Here is a 25,467-nt window from a genome sequence, read left to right as displayed (position 1 = left end):
ACTTTACATTCCATTGTACAGAAATATTTCTTCTGAAACTATTTAATACATTATTTTCATCTAATTGATCATAAAAGTTTATGTTTCTTACAGATTTATCATAAAAGCACATTTTAACTGCGAAATAAAATTTCCAAAAATGCAGCTCATATGGCTTAGAAGATCTAGACACTTTAATGAATGAAAAAGAATATAGGGACGTAAAAAAACAGGGCAAGGATTGTGGCATTTAAAGATGGCCGATAATTGCTCTTTTTGAATAAAAATATATACAGAACATTTAAATTTTTTCAAATAAGATCAATAAAACCTCTTGAGATGTTGTAAAATTCTTGTTTGAATTCATGACCTGCCACGAGGGACTTTAGAAAAATGCGAATGTAAAGAAAGTCATAATATTTGAATGCTTATTTACATGTAGCTTTATAAATGTCAAATCTAAGCTGTATAAAATAGGTATTGATTGTGTAATTCGCCAGGCGCTTGGCATAGAAGTAAGAGTCATGGGTTTTTCAGATGTGTCCTCAAACACTGAGGTCATGTATCACATTGGCGGTAGCACGATAAAGATCACTCACTAGTACGGCAGTAAGCACCATAAATATTCTCAAATTGGAAGCTAAACAATAAAATATTAATCAATTGATCATTTTATACTTTCATTGCAAAGTTTTAGTGTTTATACATGTATGCTCAGGATAAATGGGAACAAGTAGAAGTGTCTGTAGCTTTTCCTACTAGATACAAATTTTCCGAGATATTTTTTATTTAAATCATAATATCAACAGATGTTCTTAAACAAAAAAATAGCAGGCGCTTTAACAGGTGTTTTGAACAGATATCAAATAATGAAAATCCTCGTGTATGTAAAGAAAAAATAATAAAGAAATAATTTTAGATTTTATTTCCTTAAACTTTGATTCAGAGCAGGAGTGCAGCATTAACAAGCATCATAAAATTGCACAAAGGTCTTCCAATTATTTGATTTCTTTAAGGAATGAATTTAATAGCTACCCAAGTTATACTGGTAAACCTGGGTTAGGGCAGTTTACGCTTTATAAACCGTGAAATTCATTCCTTATAATTCAATTTTCCATCATAAGGTGTAGAAAAATAAGACAATTTCTCCTTCAAACATGCTTCAAATTGTACATACTTCAAATGTAACGTTAAGCGGATTGATACTTTTTTGACGCAGCCCGCGTGGCGCAGTGGTTAGAGCGTCTGCGCTAGAGTCGCGAAGTAAGTTGATCCTTACGTCGCGGGTTCGAATCCCACTGTGGGACGTGGAGACCGTTCCTTCGAAGATGACCGTATAAACCTAGGTCCCGTGTCGCAGTAGGTGCTGGCACGAAAAAGATCCCTCACTGCTCAATGGCCCAAAGTGTTGTTTTTTTTTTCTTCCTTCCAGTACTTTGGCATGTGCTTGTAACTTACCACACCTAATGATTATAGGTTTTTGAAGTGATTGTTCATGTGTTTACATTTGATGCTGCATCCGGGCTACATTTCACACTTCAGTGAAAAAGACCATAGAAAGACTTGAGCTTGTTAAAAGTTTATAAACTGTATATCCCCATATAAATACACTATTTCACTACATAAATTCCAAGGGTTTTATTTTGGAGTTCCTATAGTGGTTATATCGATTCAGCATCAAAATATTTATTCTTATTATATTTCAGTATGGCATTCTGATTTTCAGTATGTCATTTTAGGAGAACAAATCTAAGAACCCCTTATTTAACTTCTATTTTTCTTATTTTTTTATGGTTTATGATATAAAGTGTAAGTGATGATAGTTTGTTAAAAGTCGTATTTATAAGATATGTTTTAATGTTTAAGTGCACTGTAATAGTTATCGTTCATATGCAAGCGGGGTAAAACAAAAAAGTTGTTAGCTTAAATTCGAGGAAAACTCGATGCCGTGTTTTAATTAATAATAATTACGCAGCACAGTTAAGGCTGCAATAAGGAGGCGTGGCCTAATTTTTACGGGAAATGCTTACTATGACATCACACAAAAATACATGTTCTTCAAATTACCACAAAATGAAATGATACGCTATTTTAAACTGTTGGATAGCTTTAAACTACATCAATGCTTATTATTGCTTGTATTTTTGTCGTTGGTTAAATTCCACACAACAATATGTAAACAATTCACTGATCGCAATGCACTTGTCAATGTGACGTCATATCGTAAAATTTGACGCAGTTTGTGTGCAGTGAGAGGCGGATCAAGTTATATTTTATACAATGAAAAATATGTTTTGTAATTGAATAAAATATTATTTGCAGATATATAAGAGGCCATTAACTTGGATGCGATGTCTTTTTTATGATTTTATTCATATACTTCAAGTACATTCCCTAGACAAGTGAAACTGCCGTATATTTGTATGCAGATTCATTGAAGGGTAATAGAAGGGTCGTAATAAATCGATATATTGCAAGGGCATACCCTCAATGAATTACGACAAGCTTTTACACATAAACTCAAGAAGTATGAAGATATTTGAAAAGTGCTGCGAACCTGTTGAAATCTTGCAAATGAATTAATTATATCTACATTTAATGTCCTTGACCAGTAAAATATTCAACATACGGTCTAACAAATGTAATTTTAGCAATTATATAATAGAATCTATATAGGTTCGCAGCACTTTTCACAAACTACAAAGAGTGTTGAAAATAATTATAAATTAAACTTCGATTTTTAACTTGGTTATGCCCTTGCATGACCTCAATACTGCAGGTATATTTGCTAAAATCACGTGACTGCCACATTACATGACAAATCTAAATAAGAAATATAAACGTCCTCAACATGTAGTTTTCAGCCACATTACATTTGTCCGATAATATTAAAGGCCTAAAAAGAATCGCCCATCCTTGTAAAGAATGTATTTTCTGTCTAAAAAATTCGCCAATATTTCCATTTGGCACCTTAACTGTACTGCGTAATTTCAATCATATTGAATTGTGTGTATACCTGTAAATCATCTTTTATTCACGAGGAACTTATTTCGCGTAATTACGCAAGGCGGTCTCTCGCGTAAATTTTTGTTAACATACATTATATTTAACAAAAACCAGAATTCGTTGATATTTTATCTCGCTTATAAATATACCAAATACATATATATAAAAATAACGTGTCGCGAAAGTATGGTGATCTACAGTACTGGTTTTCTATTGAACTCGAAATAAAAGACACAGCAGAGTCTGATTCATTCTTGGATTTTCTCCTAAAGAAAGATAAAGAAATGATAAAAGTGATGATGTTTCATCGGCAATTTCCCTTATTTATGTGCAATACACCATTATCACCTGCATATGGGGTTTATGGGTTTTGGGTTTAAAGGGTATACTTAAGGAGGTTGGATCCTGCCATCAAAAGTAATGAGAATTTTTTATCAAGTATATTTTTAGAATTTATACACATAGCTTTATTAAAAATCAAAACAAAAAATGGGGGTCAATGCGCTTCTTTTGGCGCTACAGAGCATTTAGTTTGACCTTTTTGCACTGTAAATACGTCTTACACATAAATCAATTTTTAAAGTTTTTCCTTCAATATTTTTTGTTCAAATAAATTATGGTGAACAAACACAGTCTTATTTCATCTTAAATAGACACATTAAAATTTGTAACAACGAAGAAATTTTTGAATTACTCCGCATGTTCAATTATTTGACCTTTTTGCACTCAAACATTTTCATTTTTCTGGTATTAAAATTTAACAAGCAAAAAAAATCATTTGAAAGTAATGACATTTTACTGAATTTAAGAAGAATGATTAAAAGTATCATATATATTCAGAAAAGAAAATTAAAAGTGGGGGTCTGTGATGTTAATTTTTAGATATTACTAAAATAGTGCTAATTTTAAGCTTAAATTAGGGCTATTTTTTTCTTCATTTCCACAATATATTTGCTATATTTATCAAATATGATGATAGAATTCATGACAGTTTTTTTAATAGATAATTTAGGACCAGTATAAAACAGTCCACTGCACAAAAGAACTATGTGTGCAGACTACATGTAAAAATAGGAATCCAAACTTAACATACTTTTAAATCTTCGAAAGAGAAAAAATGATCATTTTCTTCTAAAAAACCTTCCGCCACAAAATATAGTTCCTCACTTTATGCTTTTGGTATGGAATTTAATCATGGAGTTTTAACTGAATATAGTTAAATTGGCATTGTAGAATCCAAATTTATTGTAAGAATTAAAACATTATGCAGAATTTTTGAAATATAGGTTAAGATAAGAATCTGCTCAAAAGCTCTGGAGCGAACCTCGTTAAGATAATTTTCTTCGTACGAACAGTTTCGTAAGTCAGCCAGGCTACTGATAAACTATTTAATAATACAAAGCAATCTACAATCTTGATGTCGGCAAAGTATATTTAATTTTCAGATACAATGAAATATGGAGATAACGAATAGTATTCAAGCTCAAAACTCCATTCAAACAATACAAATCAGAAGCAGAGCAAACAGGGAAGTCTAAAACATCAGAGGTTGGATCAGTTGCCATTGAGGAGTGAGTTTTACACAATTTTAATTACGGTTCTAACAAAGTGAGAAATATGAACATCCCAAAAAAAGAAACCTGTGTGAAAAATCCAGAAATAATTTATCAAAAGTAGAAAAGTAGTGTCATTCATGTAAACTTTATGTCTGAGTCAAATGCACAGAACACAAACAACACCCCCCCCCCCCCCGAAATTCAATATCCATGGCTTCTGAGGAAATGCCTTCGTGAAATGAAGAATCATGAGTCAAATCAAATGATTGCCAATGTCTGTGTTCCTAATAATGATATGGTTAAAACTGGTCTTTTTTTCCTGATGACAAATTTACTATGTCAGCAACGTATATTTTTAATTTTAAGATACAAGTTTCATGCAATTTTAGTTACGTCTCTAACAAATTATAACCCTAGATAAGCTTGACTGCAGATTCAAGGATTCATATAAATAATTTCTGCATATTGTTTAATTTAAACAGATTGTGTCACCAAAATCCAGATCCCTCACATCATGCATACTCGAAAATGCAGTACTCATGGGAAAATACGACTGTGTTCACAATGTCAGGGGGACACAGAATTCTACTGTAACACGTGTAAACATGACCTGTGTCTTCAGTGTAAAGAGAAACACGTAATTGATCTAGAAACTATATATAAACATATATGTTGTGATTTACCGTGAGAAATATACTAACATCCCAAAGAAAGAAAGCAATGTGAAACATCCCGAAATATTGATTAATCAAATATACTGTCATTCATGTGAACTTAATGTCTGTGTCAAATGTACAGAACACAAAAAACCAGATATACTTCCGTTTGGGTTCCAAGCTAGAGAACAGAAGAAACACAGTTCAGTGGACATTAGAGGAGCCTATAAATTTAACCGACAACAACACAGAGATATTATTCACAACATCAGAAGTGAAACTCTCTACAACAGCCGTTTTCTCTTAGCAAGAATCAAAAGGGATATAAAAACTTGTCCCACTGCAATCTCCAACCTTCATTCAGAAATGTCAAAAAAAGCCCAAAGACTAAAGGACATTATTGACACTGTAATTTGTGATGTTAAAACCAGACACATACAACACAAGAAAATAATGCGCAGTTTCTTTACCAACTCAGACAACGTTGAACACGTTACCAAACAGTTAGGAAAGAGACCCGTTAGCTTTCTCCTTTTCCTGAAGAATACTGTAATTATAACACAAAACCTTCTGATATCTCCGGCTTCTGAGGATGTGACTACGTTACTGAGTGAAATCCAGATTTTAGAGAGGGGAAAAAGAAAAGTAGAAGTTGAATCTCTGGTCAAAATGATGTCTACACCCGTGTTACATAAATCTATTACAGTGGGTGTTAGTGATGGATATCACATTTCCTGTTTGACATCCGAACAGTTTTGGATCAGTTATTTTTGGGAGGACAATATCATCTTGACAAACACAGAAGGTGAAATACTGCATGGTCTGACAAGCATCCTTAGTGGGTATGGATCACACACAGTGAACGATATAGGTGAGCTAATTTATATAGACAAGAGTTATAACATTAACAAACTTTCTAAAGATAACAGATCAGAGTCTACACTGATAGAGAAAACAGAACCTTGGGAACCACAGTGTGTCTACTCCTCCACTTTAAATGGAGTTTTACTGGTCGGGATGTATAATAATGAGACATTTACAGAAGGAAAGATAAACCGGTACAATGACAAAGGAACACATATACAAACAACACAACACACCAATACAGGTAAGACACTCTATTGGTACCCAAGGTAGATCAAGGAAAACCGCAATGGGGATGTTATTGTGTCTGACAATAAATGCGTAGTTGTGACAGAGCGTGGAGGAAGTCATCGCTTCTCCTACAAAGGACATCCAACAGGATCACGATTAGATCCACGAGGAATCTGTACAGACGCGCTGTCACACATCCTGGTGTGTGATGATAGAACTAACACAGTACAGATGATTGACAAGAACGGTCATTTTCTGTCAGTGTTACTGGCACAACAAGAAGGGACCATATATCAACCGAGAAGCCTGGGTTATGACCACGAAACTCATCTTCTCTGGGTTGGGTCGTTGGAACAAAACAAAGTTAACGTATATAGATATATAGAGAGACAGGTCTCTCTGAAAAGTTATATAATTAACAAGAACTAAGAATATTCAACCTCATGTTTTATACCTTGTTCACAGTTTTATATTGTTTGTAGATTTTTCGACATTGATAACAGTTCTTTATCTTCACCTTTTCTGTTAAACAAACTTCTATACTTTATTTTACATGTCTTATATATAACTCCTGATAAAACTTAAGGTTGTTTGACCCTCTGATCTACCTTTTCTACTTAGTTTCCATCTATCAATAAAGATTCCCGTTAACTTATGAATTGATAGATATTTTTTGTAGGAAAGGGAACACTGAGAAAGAGCAATGTTTATAGGCCTACATGTACATTCTTGTGTAAAGGTGTGGACCCCCCCCCCCCCCCTTGAAAAAAAAATTCAGGATTTGCACATATTGCTTGTAAATATAAATATCATTTATTATTTTAAGGATGCAAACATGCAACTTAAGTAAGGCAAAATGCGGTCATGATTTATGAGCCTTAATTTCATATGGTAAAGGGAACTGGGAGAGAATACAGTGTGTGTAAAGTACTGTCATGTAGCTCGATAAGTCTTTCTGTGATCTCGGGTTCATGCCCTGGTTGCAAAAATGATACCGGTAAAAGGAATATAGGTAGAAACTGTTCCTTCACAAAATGTTTGGTACTTTGAAGTTTAAGTTGCAGGTCTTTCAAATGAGACCTCGAACGGGCGCACCAAGTCGGAGGTGTTTGCACGCCAGAGAACCTTCACTGCTCAATTGCCCTGAGTATCATGCGAATAAGTAAAGGTCTAAATTTGAAGCCTTCACTATCATCAGGTGACCTCTCATACAAGTGACGACATACAGAACTACAACAATCAATCAATCAAAAAGTTATACTGTATTCTCTTGAACAGATATAAATTTACCAGCGATTTGATATTAAGCTGCCGTATAAAACACACACGTAGAAATTATAAAAAGAAATGTAAGAATGACAATTTTCTTAAATATTTAAAATTGTATTTATTATCTATATGAAATGATAAAAATTGAAACTAAGTATCCCTACCCTTAGCTTTTCTAGTTTATTTCATCCGAGATTCAAATGTAAATGACCAATCAATTCTATTCGGTTGAACATCCACTCATTTAATGGAAAATCAAATAATATTACAAAGATGTGTCTCTACTGATATGTATCCCGGCCGGGTTTGTTCATACAAATCTTCATCGCATACATCAAGTGCTTGAACAAGAATAATTATTTGTCCGTATCACATTATAATACACAGGTACATCATTGTCAATTTCTCCATTTCTTAATTCCCCATTCAATCAAACTACAGTACATTGTCTTCTGATGAATACTATTCCTGCTAGTCAATTAAAGCAAGCTTTTCATGTGCAATTGACCTACTGAATGGAAACACGGTGCCACTATTTGAAGAAATGTCAATCAAGACACTCCACACTGAAATGATTGTGGGTGTGTTATCAGACTTTGGGCATGGGGATCTCTCAAACATAGCAAACCCATGTTCTCGATGTCAACTTTGAGTATAGTCAAAAAAACAGAAAAACTACTTTGCTGGATAAAAACAGGATGTTGCAGTCCCTCACTATTAAGGATGTATCAAGGTACATATGCAAATATTTATTTAAATGTATGATAAATCTTTATGTATACCATGTATTGTTTGCATAAAAAATGGAAATAAAAGATTTAATCAATAACTTTGTCAAAGTTATTATAGCCTATTGAAATGCTAGATTAGACACTTCTAAATAACAGTAAATTATGAATGAGAAATTTATTGTTTTGATAAATAAACTAATGTGCCTTTGGTTTCAGTGTATTCTATCCGGTCTTGACACCTGTTGCAGCAGCAGTTCATTACTGAGAGAAGGATCCTAAACAAATCAAGTATGTAGTCATGATTATCATTGAGAAAATTAGAAATTCTATGACATCCAGTGCATGTTTTTAAATGTTATGCATAGCAGCAATGAGACTGCTTGTTTTTATTTTATTTATTTATTTTGTTGGGGTGGAGGGGGGTCCATGTCCATGATTTAAGAAAAACACTAGAATTGAGCAAAAAAAAAAATTGATACGATACGATATTTTATTATGCGATATCCGATATATTGGATTCTTTAACAAGTCTATAAAAGAAGTCTTATAATTCATTTAATGCATGAATTTCATAAAAACTAATTGTTTTATATCCCATTTCGAAGTTCTTGTCTCACTGTCATAACAAATTACACTTAAAATTCAAGCTTTTAATGAATGTGAAAAAAACATGTTAAATAAAGTTGTCCATAGGCGTCGGAAGCAAATTGAAAGTGGGCTGGCTAATTGAAAAGGGGGGGGGGGGAGGCTAACCCAACGAAAAAAGGTAAGCCCCAATTTTCAATGCTTATATTATGTCTATCTTTGCAAAAAAAGTGGGGGGCTAAGCCCCCCCCCCCCCGTTCCGACGCCTATGTTGTCTATGTATTTTGTAATATATTTATCTAAGATGTGCTATCTCCTTAATTATTGATCAATTTTAATTCAAAACAGTGAAAAATATAACCTTTGGTGATTGAAATTCCCAACTTTTTCACAGAATTAAAAGGAAATCTGCCTGTCGATATGTATTGGAAGGTCTTTTTTCGATACAATATATTCTTAAATATTGATCCGTATTGATTATTCGATATATTGATACAGCCCTAAAAAAACACAAACACGTAAGAAAGACACAAATATTTTTAATAAGAAAACTGATGCCTTGTGGCAACGCACTTTGAAAAAATTACGCACTTTGAAAAAAATTTTCAAAGTGCGTTAATTTTGGGACAAAATCAACGCACTTTGAAAAATTTTTTCAAAGTGCGGTGAATTTGAGACCAAATCAACGCACTTTGAAAATTTTTTTCAAAGTGCGTTAAAAGTGTACATCATAATTTTTAACCATGTACACACTTAACGCACTTTGAAAAAAATATGTATAAAACAAAAATTTGGGACTTAAATTTTAAGTTATAAACAACATTATTATCCCCTCGCAATGATTGAGGGGATATAGTAACGCGATTGTGTGTTAGTGTGTGTGTTAGTTTTTCCTGTGCGAAACGGAAGTGACGCAATTTGCATCGGGATCGATGTCAAATGCTGCCTTAAGTTATAGAATATGCTTTTTGGGAAGGAATGCTCCGCTTTGCGGTGCCCTTGTTTTGTTGCATTTCTTTCTAAAAACTGATTAATTGATCAACCCTCATTGACAACGAAGAAAAGACGGGTTGAAGGTCCCTCAGCTCAACTCTTTATCATTCCTACCCAGATATATATATTTACATAACTCGTACATCTAAAGGTCATATTTCAAGAAAAAATAGAACATTTTAAATACAGTAAAAAGCACTGTATAAGGAAGTCTTTTGTTAATCGAAATTTAGTTCTTTTAAAACTGAAAGTCTATTTATGTTCATTTTCAGGAAAATCAAATTAGGTCAAACTCCTAGGTCAAGGTTAAAAGTTCAAATATGTTGTTACCCAGAGAAAGGTCACAAGAAAAACGCATGTGGGACATGAAAGTCAAAGCTCCGCCCAAACAAAAGTTATGGACAAGGTTAAAGTTTTTTTTCGGACAAACAGACAAACAGCTAGACAGACAGACGGACGGACAGGGCAAATATTATATACCAGAATCTTAGAATTTTTTTTAATTTGATATAATTATATCTAGCCTTATTATGATATCAAAAATTTAAGAGTTCCAGTCGAATGAGTATTGTGGCTAATATTTTATTTTATTACTATCAAATTAATCCGTCTAGCGTATGTTCATATTGAATATAATAGAGAGAGAGAGAGAGAGAGAGAGAGAGAGAGAGAGAATTTTCATGGTAGAGAAAAATCATAATTGCTCCTCTTTCCCAAAGAAAAATGCCATGCTTTAAGTCACATATCGACTCCTTCATCCAATGAACTTATTACAGAATGGATTAAATAAAAAAGGAACGAAATTATGCAATCATTTCTAAAAGACCTATTTCCCTTTTATAACATTTACGAGAACTGTCGGAAAGAAAACAACCCCTAAAATCTTTAAAACGTCTATATCTCAGATCCTGAAGTGACATCATCACTGAAAAATTATTAAACCAGGTTCAAATAATTATTTATCATACCTAAAATTTGCAAGAATATTGACCAAGCCGTGCACATTTTTTTTTCAAAGTGCGTTAATAAGGTCGATATTAACGCACTTTGAAAAAAAAGTAAAATTTTTCAAAGTGCGTTAACGTGGTCCCAAAATTAACGCACTTTAAAAAAAAATTTCAAAGTGCGTAATTTTTCAAAGTGCGTTGTAACATGCCTAAACAATAAAAGTTTTTGGGAAATAACATACCTTGTTCATGTTGTTCATGATAATGTTATGCAGTCAAAATACCTAACCCATGTAAATTAGTAGGAGTTTTTTGTGTTGGGACACCACTTTTGACATTTTTTTTCCAAAAGTAAAATTGATAATAATTCTTATTGATATTTTTCTCCTTAAAATAATTGCCCATCTCCCATTAAAAACACTGAACTCCTATATAAAATTTTAATAATATTCATAATAAACATACTAGAGTTTTTTCTCCGTATAATATTTTTGTAAAATGGAATGACTTGACATGTACATGTATTGAAGAGGTACATTATTTCAAAAAGATTTTCCAATTTTTTTTTCTTGCATTTTGAATTATTTGGAAAGACCCAGTATTTTTAAAGTAAAGCTGTATTTGCTTTCTTTTATCAAACATTGATTTGATAAAGAAAATGCTAAAGCTCTGATTCACCCAGTTCCATCCATATGTCATCCGTGCTTCACTAGGTGCTCTGCACTGCTAATTTCAATGGAGTTAGAGAGCAGAGCATGCCAATTCACCCAGGCTCAGGGGAATAATGTCACAGAAGTAATGTGTTTAAACTAAAAAGAGCCCTGTAGTTTGTTTATACATCCCCATACTAAACGGCTTCACATAGTGTTCACTGATCAATTGTTAACACTTTCCCAAGATATCATTACATATAACTCTGCTATTTTGTATTTAATTACGCTTATCTGTGTATGAATTAGTACTTAGATTGGAATCAAGTGTTGTTCTTTAATTACCAGCAACAGTGACCTTGTCAAAAATCTTACTCAGCCATATAGAAACTTGTTCTTGATAGTTTTGCTTACTGTTTACTTGAAATGTTTTGGAAAAAAGACAAATCCAATTAAATCTTCAATAATGTACTCTTTGAAAAAAGTCTGCTGCAGGTAGCATACATAATTACTCAATTCTGAGTAACAGTTTAACTAATCGATACTCACATCATTCGATGCTTAACCACGATTCTGTATTTATTTATTCTTTATGTAAAAACGGAGTAAAAATAAATAGTAGAAGAGCATTATGCTTACATGTACATCACATGCTTGATATGCATACAAAGGTTCTTGTGACCATTGATTAAATATCTTAATGTATTCTTATAGTACTTGTCAAGCCATAAAGAGATTTCTTGATGATTTAAAAGAGTTAAAGAAAATCTTCCAATATCATTTCTCCATAATGAAAGCTGATAAGACAAAGGCTATATAAATTGACCTGTAATTTAACAGATAACATGGGCTGTTAATCTTGCTGTAGCTGATCACTAGATTATCAATCCCAAATGACCCACTCTGCAATCCTAGATACAGTGTATCTTAATTCGCTTGTTTCTGCAAACTTGCCAATAAATCACAGAGACAGAATCGGATCTAGCAATTTGGAAAGGGGGAAATAGGTGAGGAGAGGGGAGGGGGGGGGCTAGATCGATATCCAGTTAATAAAACAGAATGATTGTATTACTCAGTACAAAATATTCTTTAAATGTTAGTTTTATAGAATCTTCTAAATCAATACATATTTTAGAAAGTATTCCCAAGGAAATTTGGATTTTTTTTTCTTCCCCCTCTAGATCAGGCGATGTTGTTTTCACGTTTTACAAATATTAATTTCACATGTTGCTTGAATGTGTATTTAGTACAGGCATTCTTATATGAGTGAAAAATTATTGAGAGAGACGTTAAACAACATACATACAAACAAACAAACATGTAGATCATATATCATTCTCCTCTTGCTATTTTTTTGTGATGTTTTAGTGATTTAAGTTACTTAAATGGCCCCTTTTTTTAAATAATCATTATTTAGTCACTTACAAATGACTGATATACATATGTTTTTTTTTTTTTTTTTGTTTTGTTTTTTTTTTTTTTTTTTGTTTTGTTTTGTTTTGTATTTTTTTAAACTAGAGTGTTCCACGGAAGGCATGTGTCGCCTGCTTTTAGCTTCATTGAAGATGTTAATATATGCAAGAGTGGTCAGCTATTTATTTGCTACTATAGCCGCGATTATAGTTCATGCATTTTTGGCGGCAAAGAAAAAAAATCCATGGACAGTAAGCCGGATTGCCATGGAGTCTAACAATCAAATAGAAATATAAATCTCCAACCCCTCAAAGCTAAAATGAATATTAGAAAAAATTAAATTATTAGAAATAATTATTTATCATTAGTTATCTCAAACAACACCATGTCCTTCAAAAGAGACTTCAGTCTGTCATTACCGCAATTGTCAGTCTACATCATCCATTTTGGAATACCGATCCCAATGTATTTTCAAAGTACTTTAAAAATTTCAGTTTTTGAGGTTAGTGTATATTATACAGTGTCAAAGTACACTGTCAACATGTAAAAATACTAATTATCAAATCCCTGTCTCTCTAAATTCAAAAGACATACGTTAATTTAAACCGTCTGCAGTATATTTTGCAAAGAAAGTCAAAGGTCAAGGTCAAGTGGACTGTTACGCTGGTATTTTTTTCAAAATATTTTATTACAAACAGTGCTTATGCTAAATAGCCTAGACTAGCTCTTAAATGTCAAAAATAAGTTGAATGTTGGCACTGTGAACTATTTTAAATAGTAGGTCAAAGGTCAAGTTCAAGGGTCAGGAGGTCAGTACCCATTGTAAAATACAAAAGCCATCGTGCAAAGCTATACATGTGCAAAATATGAAATCCATACCTTTTACAGTTCTCGAGATATAAGGTGTGATAGACGAACGGACGGATGGACAGACAAACAGACGCTGGGTAAAGTGATCCCTAGGTGCCGCTCTGCTCTGCAGGCGACACAAAAAAATGATGTCCAAAGTTTTTTACAAAGTTTAATTTTGTATTACCATGTAACAGTTTACATAAAGGATGTGACTTAGAAACTATTCATTGAACATAAAATTCTGCACTCAGTATTGGAACTGCTCAACTTGCTGACTTTTAATAACTGGCAGTGAACATTGTCAATTTATTCCGATATTTATCCTGTTCTGAAACACAGCAATAAATGTACAAACTTGATACCCTCTCCAAATCCAGCCAACTTGATTTGCGGTCAAGATCTTATTACCTAATTAGATCATTGTAGTCATTAACATTTACATCTACCACACTTACAAGGTTGAGATAATGTAAAATGTAAAACACTTTTTTGAGGCCAAATGATAAGTATTCTTATGCTATCTATGAATTTTATATCTGTCTTATTTTTAAAGATTGTTCTGAATTGTGTAATGTTTTACCAATAAGAGCACTATTAACCTAAGGGACTGGGAATATATACTTCTATACATTGACCATAGAATGCTGTTTGATTTGCTATCTAGGAATACTTCAATTTTTAGGTCACCTGAGTCACTCAGGTGACCTATTGCTATCTGTTTTCGTCCGTCGTGGTCCGTCGTGCGACGTGCGTCGTGCGTCGGTCGTAAACTTTTGAACATTTTTAGCTTCTTCTCTTGAACCACTGAACCAATTTCAACCAATTTTGGCATATAGCATCAACGGGTGAAGGGGTACAAAAATTGTGAATTTCATGGTCCCTGCCCCCCTGGGGCCTGAGGGGTGGGGCTAAAACCATCAAAATTAGTGCTATCTTTAAAAATCTTCTTCTTTACTCCTGGACACCAAGCAGTCAAACTGTTGGCATTATTGTAATAAGCATTGAGCCCTCTACCAAAATTGTGAAATTCATGGCCCCAGGGTCAAGGGTTCTGGTGCTAGGGTGAGGCTATATAGATCATATAGTGAAAGTGCATTATTTCTTTGAAAATCTTCTTCTCTTCTCCTGGGTATTATTTAAACAAACTAAGTGCATGGTTATGACAAGCATTGATGCCTTTTCCAAAATTGTGAAATGCATGGCCCCTGGGTCAGGGGTTCTGGTGTTAGGGTGGGGCTCTATTGATTATATAGTGAAAATGCATTGATTCTTTGAAAATCTTCTTCTCTGCTCCTGGGTATTATTTAAACAAACCAAGTGTATGATAATGATGCACAAGGATGATTTTTCCAAAATTGTGAAATTCATGGTCCCAGGGTCAGGGGTTCTGGTGTTAGAGTGGGGCTCTATTGATTATATAGTGAAAATGCATTAATTCTTTGAAAATCTTCTTCTCTGCTCCTGGATATTATATAAACAAACTAAGTGCATGGTTATGATAAGCATTGATGCCTTTTCCAAAATTGTGAATTTCATGGCCCTTGAGTCAGGGGTTCTGGTGGTAGGCCAGGGCTCTATTAATTATATAGTGAAAATGCATTAATTCTTTGAAAATCTTCTTCTCTTCTCCTGGATATTGTTTAAACAAACTAAGTGCATAGTAATGGTGAACAAGGATGCTTTTTCCAAAATTTTGAAATTCATGGCTCCAGGGTCAGGGGTTCTGGTGCTAGGGCGGGGCTATATAGATCCTATAGTGAAAGTGCATTATTTCTTTGAAAAATCTTCTTCTCCACTCCTGGGTATTATTGAAACAAATTGAATACATAGTTATAATAAGCAAGGGTGACTCTACCAAAATTTTGAAATTCATGGCCCCAGGGTCAGAGATTCTGGTGGTAGGGCGGGGCTATATAGATCAAATGGTGAAAGTGCATTATTTCTTTGAAAATCTTCTTCTCTACCCCTGGGTATTATTGAAACAAATTGAATACATAGCTATAATAAGCAAGGGTGACTCTACCAAAATTGTGAAGTTCATGGCCCCAGGGTCAGGGGTTGTGGTGTTAGGGTGGGGCTATATAGATCAAATAGTGAAAGTGCATTATTTCTTTGAAAATCTTCTTCTCTACTTCTGGGTATTATTGAAACAAATTGAATACATAGTTATGATAAGCAAGGGTGACTCTACCAAAATTTTGATATTCATGGCCCCAGGGTCAGGGGTTTGGCGCTGGGGGGGGGGGGGGGGGGCTATATAGATCATATAGTGAAAGTGCATTATTTCTTTGAAAATCTTCTTCTCTACTCCTGGGTATTATTGAAACAAATTGAATACATAGTTATGATAAGCAAGGGTGACTATACCAAAATTGTGAAATTCATGGCCCCAAGGTCAGGGGTTCTGGGCCTGGGGGTGGGAGGGGGGGGGGCTCTATTGATAATATAGAGAATCTGTAGAAAAAATGCATTATTTCTTTGAAAATCTTCTCTGCACCTGGACATATCAGAGGCAAAAAGAGTAAAAGTTTTAATATAAAAAAGACTTTTGAACATCTGGACCATTTGGTCAAGTGTTCTGGTCCTGGCCAGAGCTCTATTAATTTGTATTCAACTGAGAGGAGTTATTCCCCTTTGCTATTTACTTTTGATAATTAATCACTGTAAATAATGTACTTGAAAGGTTAATAGAAGAGGAGAATTATGCAAGATTTTTATTGTATAATACAAAAAGTACTTTTATAGTTTAAATGATCAAGTAGACTTGTAAGTAATAGATAAATAAAAATGAGACAAAAATAACTTGTCTTATTCAATGTTCATCAAAGACCAAGAGAGTCCAATGTAAGGGATTTTATCAAGGAATTGAAATTGTACAGAATCACTGATAATTTGTTCATATACTGTATGGTGATAGTGATAAATGGGGGACAGATTAGAACCTAATTTATGAACTGTTAATGAACAGTAGACTAATTATTTTGTTGATCCTGATCATCATTTTTCTTGCTTTTGGGCAACAAAGCTTCACCTTTCAGTTCATTTTATACTCTATGGATCCTCTAAATTGTTGTATTATACTCAGGTGACTGTTAAGGCCCTTGGGCCTCTTGTTTAAAGTGCTAAGCATAGCTAAGAATAGCTGCAGTGCTTTAATTTTTGTCACCAGTTGGCAATTTGATTTCGTGTTTTAGGATAACTGCCACCTATGGGCCTTAATATATATATTATCTGTGCTTAGCAGGTTATTTTTTAAAATGTTTTACTAGCGATACAATATAGTATACTATGATTGCTTCGTGTCAAAGGACAATTAAAACAGCAGTGTGGAAATATAGTTTCTGATTAAGAATTTAAGTGGTAAAAATAATTTTCAAAAAAAACTCTTAGTTAGTTAAAAAGAATTAAATTCTGCCTCAATGAATTTCAATTGTAAGCTACATTACCTACATTCCTTTTGTCTTTTTAAATATATTGACATTATCCTAATTTTTAAGGAGTTGGAATTGAAATTGTCTAATCAGTTCAATTACAGAATGTTAAATTCTCTTAATTAACTGCTTCTAACTGCAGATCTTTATCTATTATTAGACCCTGACTGATATAAACTTTCAGCAAGTAATCAGATATCATCATATTATCAGCACTGGTCTTCACTGTCCATGAAGCCTGTCCCCCTGCAGTCTCAGGGGATAGATAGGGGATATAGTAGCAAGAGCTGGTTTAAGGCATATCTCATAATGTTTCCCTAGCATATATGATTGACAGTGATTGATATCAAGTAATCTGTGAACAGGGCATGAGCAATATGTCAAAATCAGTTGTATAAAGAATGATCTGGAAAGGGGGGGGGTGTTAAAAGACAAATCACTGTAGACACGTAGAGTCAATACTTCAAGACACAGATATCAGTTTTTGAAGTTTATCTGAAAGATTACTAATGCAAAGTAAAAATGAGAATCAGAATTAAAGTAAGCTCTTGTAAATTAAAGTAGAATACATATATAAAACTCATGAAATAAAATTTGACAGCTGCACTTTTCTTTGGAAAAGGATAAATGAAACTTTTCCAAATTATGACCTTATAATTATTATCATATATAACAGAAAACAAATTAAAACTTGTGAGAGAGATTCTAATGTGATGTCTAAGATACAATATCTATTTCAAAGAAAGGATGAATCAAGATAATTTATGTGAGGAGTATGGGCCTCAATTAAGACCTCACAAAATAAACACTTCTCTGAGAACATTACCTTTTGTTTTTCAAGATTATACATGTATTTTCATAATTCATAGCAAATAAAATTTCAAAATTTTAATCCAAGTTCTTCATTTTTCACTGTTTTTTTAAAATTTCATTTTAGATGAGACATCATACATTATCTAATTACCACTATACAAATATTTTCTATTATTATATAGTCTATAAATAGCCCCTATATAATCTATACAAACGCAAACGGTTCATAACACTACATATTTACTGGTTTTGAAGCCCTATTCACCGGAGGGTAAGTGCGTGTGCAGCGGCATTGTGACGTCACAATCAATACCCCAACGTTGAAAACAATATGGTTACAACGGCCGGAGCCAGCTGTGTGTCTGAGCAGGAAAAATGTTAGGCAAGCCTATCGCATGATTATTTTTCCAAACATTTTGATGTCTTACACACAGCGAAATGAAATCACGGAAGTTATAAGTTGTAATCTGCGTCTTTTTTTATTGTTATTATTTTACGACAGAGGTTCGTAAATGAAAAAGAGTATCGTCATGCAGTCTTCAATGTCTTATTATTCCGGACTATATAATAAAACAATTATGGACTCTTTTACTGGTGAATATGGTTTGTTATTCACCAGAAAAATATCAAATATTGACCTCGGCTTCGCATCGGTCAATATTGATATTTTTCTGGTGAATAACAAACCATATTCACCAGTAAAAGAGTCCATAATTGTATAATATTCTATCTCTGCTACTTTATCTTTAAATCACAATTTTGAAAATCTGGAGGGCCCTTAATTTATTACATGTACTTTATTTAAATTTTAAAATGTGATACTGAATGTGACATTTTTCCAACTTACAGATGATGACACTAAAGAATTTGTTCATGAAAAAAGCAGTTATAAACCTTTGGAGACCAAGGAATTGGATACAGGTTTTCTCCCTATTACCGGTATAAAGGAAGATGTAACTGAGAAAGAACCATGGTGATCCTCAGTGAAATGGTTTAGTTTCGTGGTTTAAAATTAAAAAAAAACCATGGGTGTTATCCCAGGTAGACATTGTAGAAAGTAATGTGAATGCCATTCAGTGAAAAGGGTAGCATATTGTTTGAAATGCTTTCTAAAAGTAGTAATGACAATTTTGAAGTTCCTGAATTGTATTTTGTAACTATGGCACTTTAAACTTCCTAATATACTAGTATGTACTTAAGGCAAGAGTTTTTGTTACAACATTGAATAGTTTAAACATACAATAAAATCAAGTACAACAAAACATTGGAATTCTTGTAATAAGTTTTAACATCATGTTAAATTTTAAATGTTCTTGAAAATGTGTGCAATGACAGAACAATTATTCAGAGAGGAAGATTATTTTGGGGATTTTGGAGTTTAAATATATTAAATATGGAAGCCCTTTCATTTGTTCTGCAATTAATTTTCCTAGAACTAATCTCAAATGCATCATATGTCATCCTAGTCCCTTGCATTCGTGTTGATACAATGCACATACTTATACTTAAGTCAAATATTTCTTTGTGCATGATTGATATACTGCTTTAACATAGCTTTATTTAAATATACTTTTTTAAAATGTCAAATGACTTTTCATATCTATATTTTTAATAGTGTTTGTGGATAAAAAACAAAAAAAAAGTTTCTACAAATATATACTGCATTTCATGTACTAAAGAGGAACGTTCCTTCAATGCTTTATGCATGCATAGAGAGGAACGTTCCTCCAATGTGTCATACGTAAACATGCAGTGTAAGATGTTTAAAGATGTAGGAAAATTTGAGAGAGGAACGTTCCTCAAATGCCTGATGTTGATCATGCATGAGTTGTCTACAGATTTGTGAACTTGAGAGAGGAACGTTCCTCAAATGCAAGTCTTAAGCTTTACAAGATATAGTACTCAACAGCAATGCAACCATTTGTGAGAGGAACGTTCCTCAAATGCCTGCTGTAATAAACTTTATGAATAAGGTATCAACAGATAGAAATCTGAGAGAGGAACGTTCCTCGCATGTGAATGTCTATAAGATGTTTAAAGATATAGGTAAATTTCAGACAGGAACGTTCCTCGAATGCCTTATGTTTGATCATTCATTAGGTGTGTACATATATGTGAACTTAAGAAAGGAACGTTCCTCAAATGCCGGATGTGTTAAGATTCATGAGGTATTTAAAAATACAAGTTTATAAGAGAAAGGAACGTTCCTCTCTCTGCCTGATGTGGTAAGATTCATATGGTTTTTAAAAATACAAGTTTATAAGAGAGAGGAACGTTCCTCTCTCTGCCTGATGTGGTGAGATTCGTGATATTTAAAAATACGAGTTTATAAGAGAGAGGAACTTCCTCAAATGCCTTATTGTAACAAATAATTTGAAATGTATAGAGAGGAACGTTCCTCAAAAACCAAAAAAAAAAAAAAATCACCAAAAAGTGAACTTGTCCAGACACATATAAGGTTTTTCAGACCAAAATGACTTCAGATTGTAAAAACTGGGTAAAAAAAAAAGGAATTTTGATTTTCTATTTTTGATTTGGATTGTGTTAAAGGTTTTAATTCAAAGAAGGTATAAATAGCCTACAAATGGCCAGGACCTCCGATCCGTCTTAACTAAGGTTATTGTTGTTACTTTCTGCTCTTTAAATGTCCACAAAGATTAAAAATAACACTTTAATACTTTCTTTGGGAACTTTATTTAAATTAATCCTGATTTAAATGGTCGCTTTGTATCATGATATCATGTTTATTTACGATCTTTGTGAGCTTTTGTAACGGAAGACAGAGTTTGGAATTTTGTTGTTATATTTTAGATACATGTATATCCGAGTAAGAAGAATTGTTTGTTCACCAAAATGGCTTTGTATTTTTTTTCCTCAGCAGTTTGTTTTAGAGCGTCTTCTCGTGAATATTTATGATTTTTGTTATCCTTTTCTGAAAATACGGTTTATAAAATCATTCATTTGAAATTAAAAGTTACTTTTTTCTCACAAGAAGAACCAAAACTTTCCTCTGATCAAACTGTTACGAGAGTGAAATCTGACGGTAAGAAAACTACTTTTACTTTTTCATGTTTTAATTGTCACTCCTTAAATTTTACTACACATGTACATATACAACTGATTTTTTTTTTTTAATTTTAGAACTAGTGATAATTTCATGATATCGAAAAAATATTCGGGATAGACCTGTTTTATTTTCTTCCATTTTATTGGGATTAGAAAGAAACATCATATAGATCAATGCTGACCTTTTATATCTAGTATAAAATTGCTTGCAAATGAATCATTTTTGAACTGCCCTCATTAAGAACAGAAATGAAACATGAATGGTAAAGATTGCCTATATAATATCAGCATCAAGATTCTGCATGATAATGGGTCAATATTTTGAAAAGAATTTATATTTCCACATAATTTATATTTACATGTACATATAATAAGACTTTCCAGATCGCTAATCAAAGGGAGAAACTAAAGTAGATATTTTACAAAAACTTTTTAAACAAACAATTAACTTTGTAGAAAATTTCTCGTATGGCAAATGCTGATTTATAATTTGCATGTACTTAGCTTAATATTTAGACATTGACAATCATTTTCTGTTCTTGTAAAGAATACACTTTTTTATCTACAATTCCCTATTTTTTGTTGTTTTTAAGGCTGATAAAAACACACACATAAGGGTAAGGGAATTGATTTTTTGACAATACATATTGTAATTTTATTTCCTTTTGAAATACTCTTACATTATTTCACAAATGTAAATGAATTACCCGTATTGGAGGTGACCTGACCCCCAGAAAAAGTGGCGGGGGATTTGATGGGGTCCTTTTTTAAATACAAATTCTCACTCCAACACTATACTGTAAATCACTTTTTTTCGAGAGTTTATTTTCGCGTAATTACGCGAAACAGCGTGCTTGTGAAAATATAATTCTCGCGTATATTGGTACTGCTAAAGAGTATAGAGAGAAGTAACCACGATTCTTGAGAATTTGTTTCGCTCATAAAGAGTACATGTTTATCTCGCGAAAATATGGCGTTGCGAAAATTTAGCTATCTACAGTATACAAATGTGAATAATATTATATGAAATATAGAAACATAGGAATTAATTACATAGTAAAAATGCCATCCTGTAAGATTTTTTGATTTATTTTTTCTTTTGTCATTGCTTGTTTTCTTTTTGGTATTTAATTTAAATACTTATATAAAATAGCTCCGTCATTTACAACATCCATCACTGTTTATTATGTACAAGATTTTTACAGATGTTTCGGAATTATTAATGACGTAATTTTTCTTTATTCAAACCTATATTGAAATTATGCATGTTATGGTAGTGTTAAAGATTCTTAGTAAACGATATCAGATCTACAAGATGTGTGAAAATATTATGGCTAAAATTATTGAACCCTTATATATTTGAATGCATTGTATGATATTTATATAAATAAATGAATGAAAAAGAAAGAAGAAATGAATTTATATCAGAAAAGAGACTATATTTTTGAGAAGCTTCTACACTTCAACTTTCTGTATAATCTTTTATTTTAGAAGATTGTTCATAAAGATCTTGACCGTCTTCATCATGGACATTCTGGGATTCAGCACCGTGTTTAAAGTACGACAGTGTTCTGAATGTCAGAAAGACACAGAATTCTACTGTAACACATGTAAACATAACCTGTGTCTACAGTGTAAAGAAAGACATGTTATTGACCTAGATACTGTATACCATGATGCTGTGGTTTATCGTGAGAAATACGAATTTTTCTTAAAACAAGAGATCTGTGAGAGACATCCAGGCAGAATCTATGAAATGTTCTGTATTTCATGTCAATTGCCTGTCTGTGAGCAGTGTATCGAACACAGGGAACGCATACTATTTCCTGTTTGTTATCAAAGTACAGAAATGAAGGAACATAACATACTGGACATCAGAAAATCGTATCAAACAAAGCGTAAACAATGCAGAAAAATTATTTCCAGAATCAGAAGTGAAACTCTCTATAGTAGCTGCTTTATTCTATCAGAAATCAAAACTAATGTAAAAGTTAGTCACACAGAGATCTACAACTATCAAAAAGAAATGACTATAAAAGCCCACAGATTGAAGGGTCTTATTAACAATATGATGTGTGACATCAAAATGAGACATCAACATTTTATTCTTAAATTAAATCAACAGTTCAGAAAAATGAACAGACTCCTTGTCAGTATAGAGAATTATGAACAAAGATCTGAACAGTCCGCAAACAGACCAATACAATTCCTTTCATTCCAAAAGAAACCCTTTGTTTCGAAGATAAATGATACTCCTAATCTTCTGCAACACATCCAACTCCCCCTGACTGAAGAAATCAGCAAGGAGGATGTGAATGAGTTACTCAGTGAAATCCAAATCACAGGACAAATAAGAAACGTGAGACTGCTGAAACAGATGTCTTCACCCATATTACATAGATCTGTCACAGTAACAGGTATTAGTGATGTAAAGCACATTTCCCATGTGACATCAGACCAGGTCTGGATTAGTGATTGGAATAATAATCTCATCTTGTCAAACAAAGAGGGTGACAAACTACATCATCTAACAGATATAAGTCGTCACTACGGAGTGCATACAGTGAATATTTTAGGTGACCTTATTAATATCGACAAGGACCATAACATCAGCAAAATTTCTAGAGATTACAGAACAAAGAAAACAAAGCCTTGGATACCACGCTGTGTCTACTGTTCTCCCTCAAATGGAGATCTACTGGTTGTGATGTATAACACTGATGAGTATACAGCCAAGGTAACCCATTGCAAAAACACAGGACAACACATAAAGACAATACAATATGACAACAGAAGTCAGGAACTGTATAGAGAACCTATCTACGTCACAGAGAACCGCAATGGAGATGTTATTGTGTCGGACTGGAATCGTGGTGTAGTGGTGACAGAGCGTGGAGGAAGACATCGCTTCTCCTACACAGGAACTCCATCAACATCACGAATAAAGATACGACCACGTGGAATTTGTACGGATGCCCTGTCACACATCTTAGTATGTGACCTTAAAACGCACACAGTACAAATGATTGACAAGGATGGTCACTTTCTGTCACTGATAGAGACACAACAGCAGGAGCTGTACAGACCACAGAGTCTGAGTTATGATGACAAAACTCACTGTTTTTGGGTTGGATCATGGAATAATAACAAAGTGTGTGTATATAGATATATCAGCAGACAGGTCTATGATTCTAGTATGTGAAGATAACGAATACTAATCATGCGTAAAAATTGAATTACTTAACACAGATTGAGAGGGTAAAGTAGAACCAGAGAACGGATCGGGTACCATGGAAGGGATAAGCATTCAATGTCGACTGGTCACACGTCTAGACTTTGTCTACACTAAGTATAGAAGAAATACGTAGCCCTTTCAATAAGAAAGTCTTGGCCAATCAATATGTACATTGTGTATTAAAAAAAACGTCAGTCAGCATTCAACTAATAAGAGGTTGTTTTTGATAACAGGATCATTGTAATTGTCCACAGCAGTCGCTAAATGTGGTCTTCAAGATTGTTGATACCCTTGTGTCGTCAACTTAGTGGATAGTAGCCTGTGTTGTTTTAGAAATTGGTCGCACATAGAACATGTTTTTTGGGTATCAAATCAACTTAGTACAGAAATAAAATATATGCAGGCTATCATATTACATATGTATAGCGTTGACAAAAGAAAGGTTGAAGTCATCAATTTTACCTAAAAGTCAAGTAGTTTTTCATCCATGTTTTTCTAGTAAAACATCTAAATATAAAAAAAAATATTTCAGAGAAGGTGGTGTCTTGTGCAGAATTCAAATGAATATAATGAATAAACATATGAATAAAATGTCTCTATTGTATTGTTAATTTTTAAAACGGTGCCAATATACATTGTATTTATAAAGGCTGGATTGAAGGTCACAGCAAGAGAATTCTTTCAGATGTTTTAAGAGATTTTTTAAATGAACTCTACTTCATAAGAATACAAAAACAAGTCTCCTGATAAAGGGAACAACTAGTTCTATAGGTATCATATATCACAGTATGACTACATGTAACCTTAATCTTGGAAACCAAGATTTGAAGAAACTTACACAACTTGAGAATATATGTACTTCTTAAAATCAATTTCTCCATCTTTTTTAAGAAAAGATGAAATGTGTGATCAGAATTTTTGTGGGATAAAAATTAAAACGTCTTCTCTCACCTAAACGATTTAAAATTTCGATTTTTAATTTTTCAGTTGGTGGCAAAAACTGATTTTAAGATAACTGAATTCTAAAACAATATAATAACAAAACTTCCTTTGTTACACACCTTGACTTGAATCCATCCATATTTTAAGTGGACTTGTAGATGTGTTAGTGTTGTAACAGGTGCAAAGAATAAATCTTCATCAGCATTATTCAATATTTAATTTAAAAGACCACATTCATGATGATTTCT

At 33.0% G+C, this 25,467-nt stretch overlaps 1 pseudogene; it reads left to right on the top strand.

Annotated features, from left to right (window-relative positions):
- Positions 1 to 503: 503 nt before the first annotated feature.
- Positions 504 to 24,244, top strand: LOC133180662 (uncharacterized; annotated as a pseudogene).
- Positions 24,245 to 25,467: the final 1,223 nt, after the last annotated feature.

The sequence above is a fragment of the Saccostrea echinata genome, unplaced genomic scaffold (genome assembly GCF_033153115.1).
Source record: "Saccostrea echinata isolate AGI-Se365-2 ecotype Australia unplaced genomic scaffold, CSIRO_AGI_Sech_v1 ptg000007l, whole genome shotgun sequence".
In the NCBI taxonomy this organism is placed as follows: domain Eukaryota; kingdom Metazoa; phylum Mollusca; class Bivalvia; order Ostreida; family Ostreidae; genus Saccostrea; species Saccostrea echinata.
Note: the sequence above shows the minus strand (reverse complement) of the source record. Positions and strands in the feature narration are given on the sequence as shown.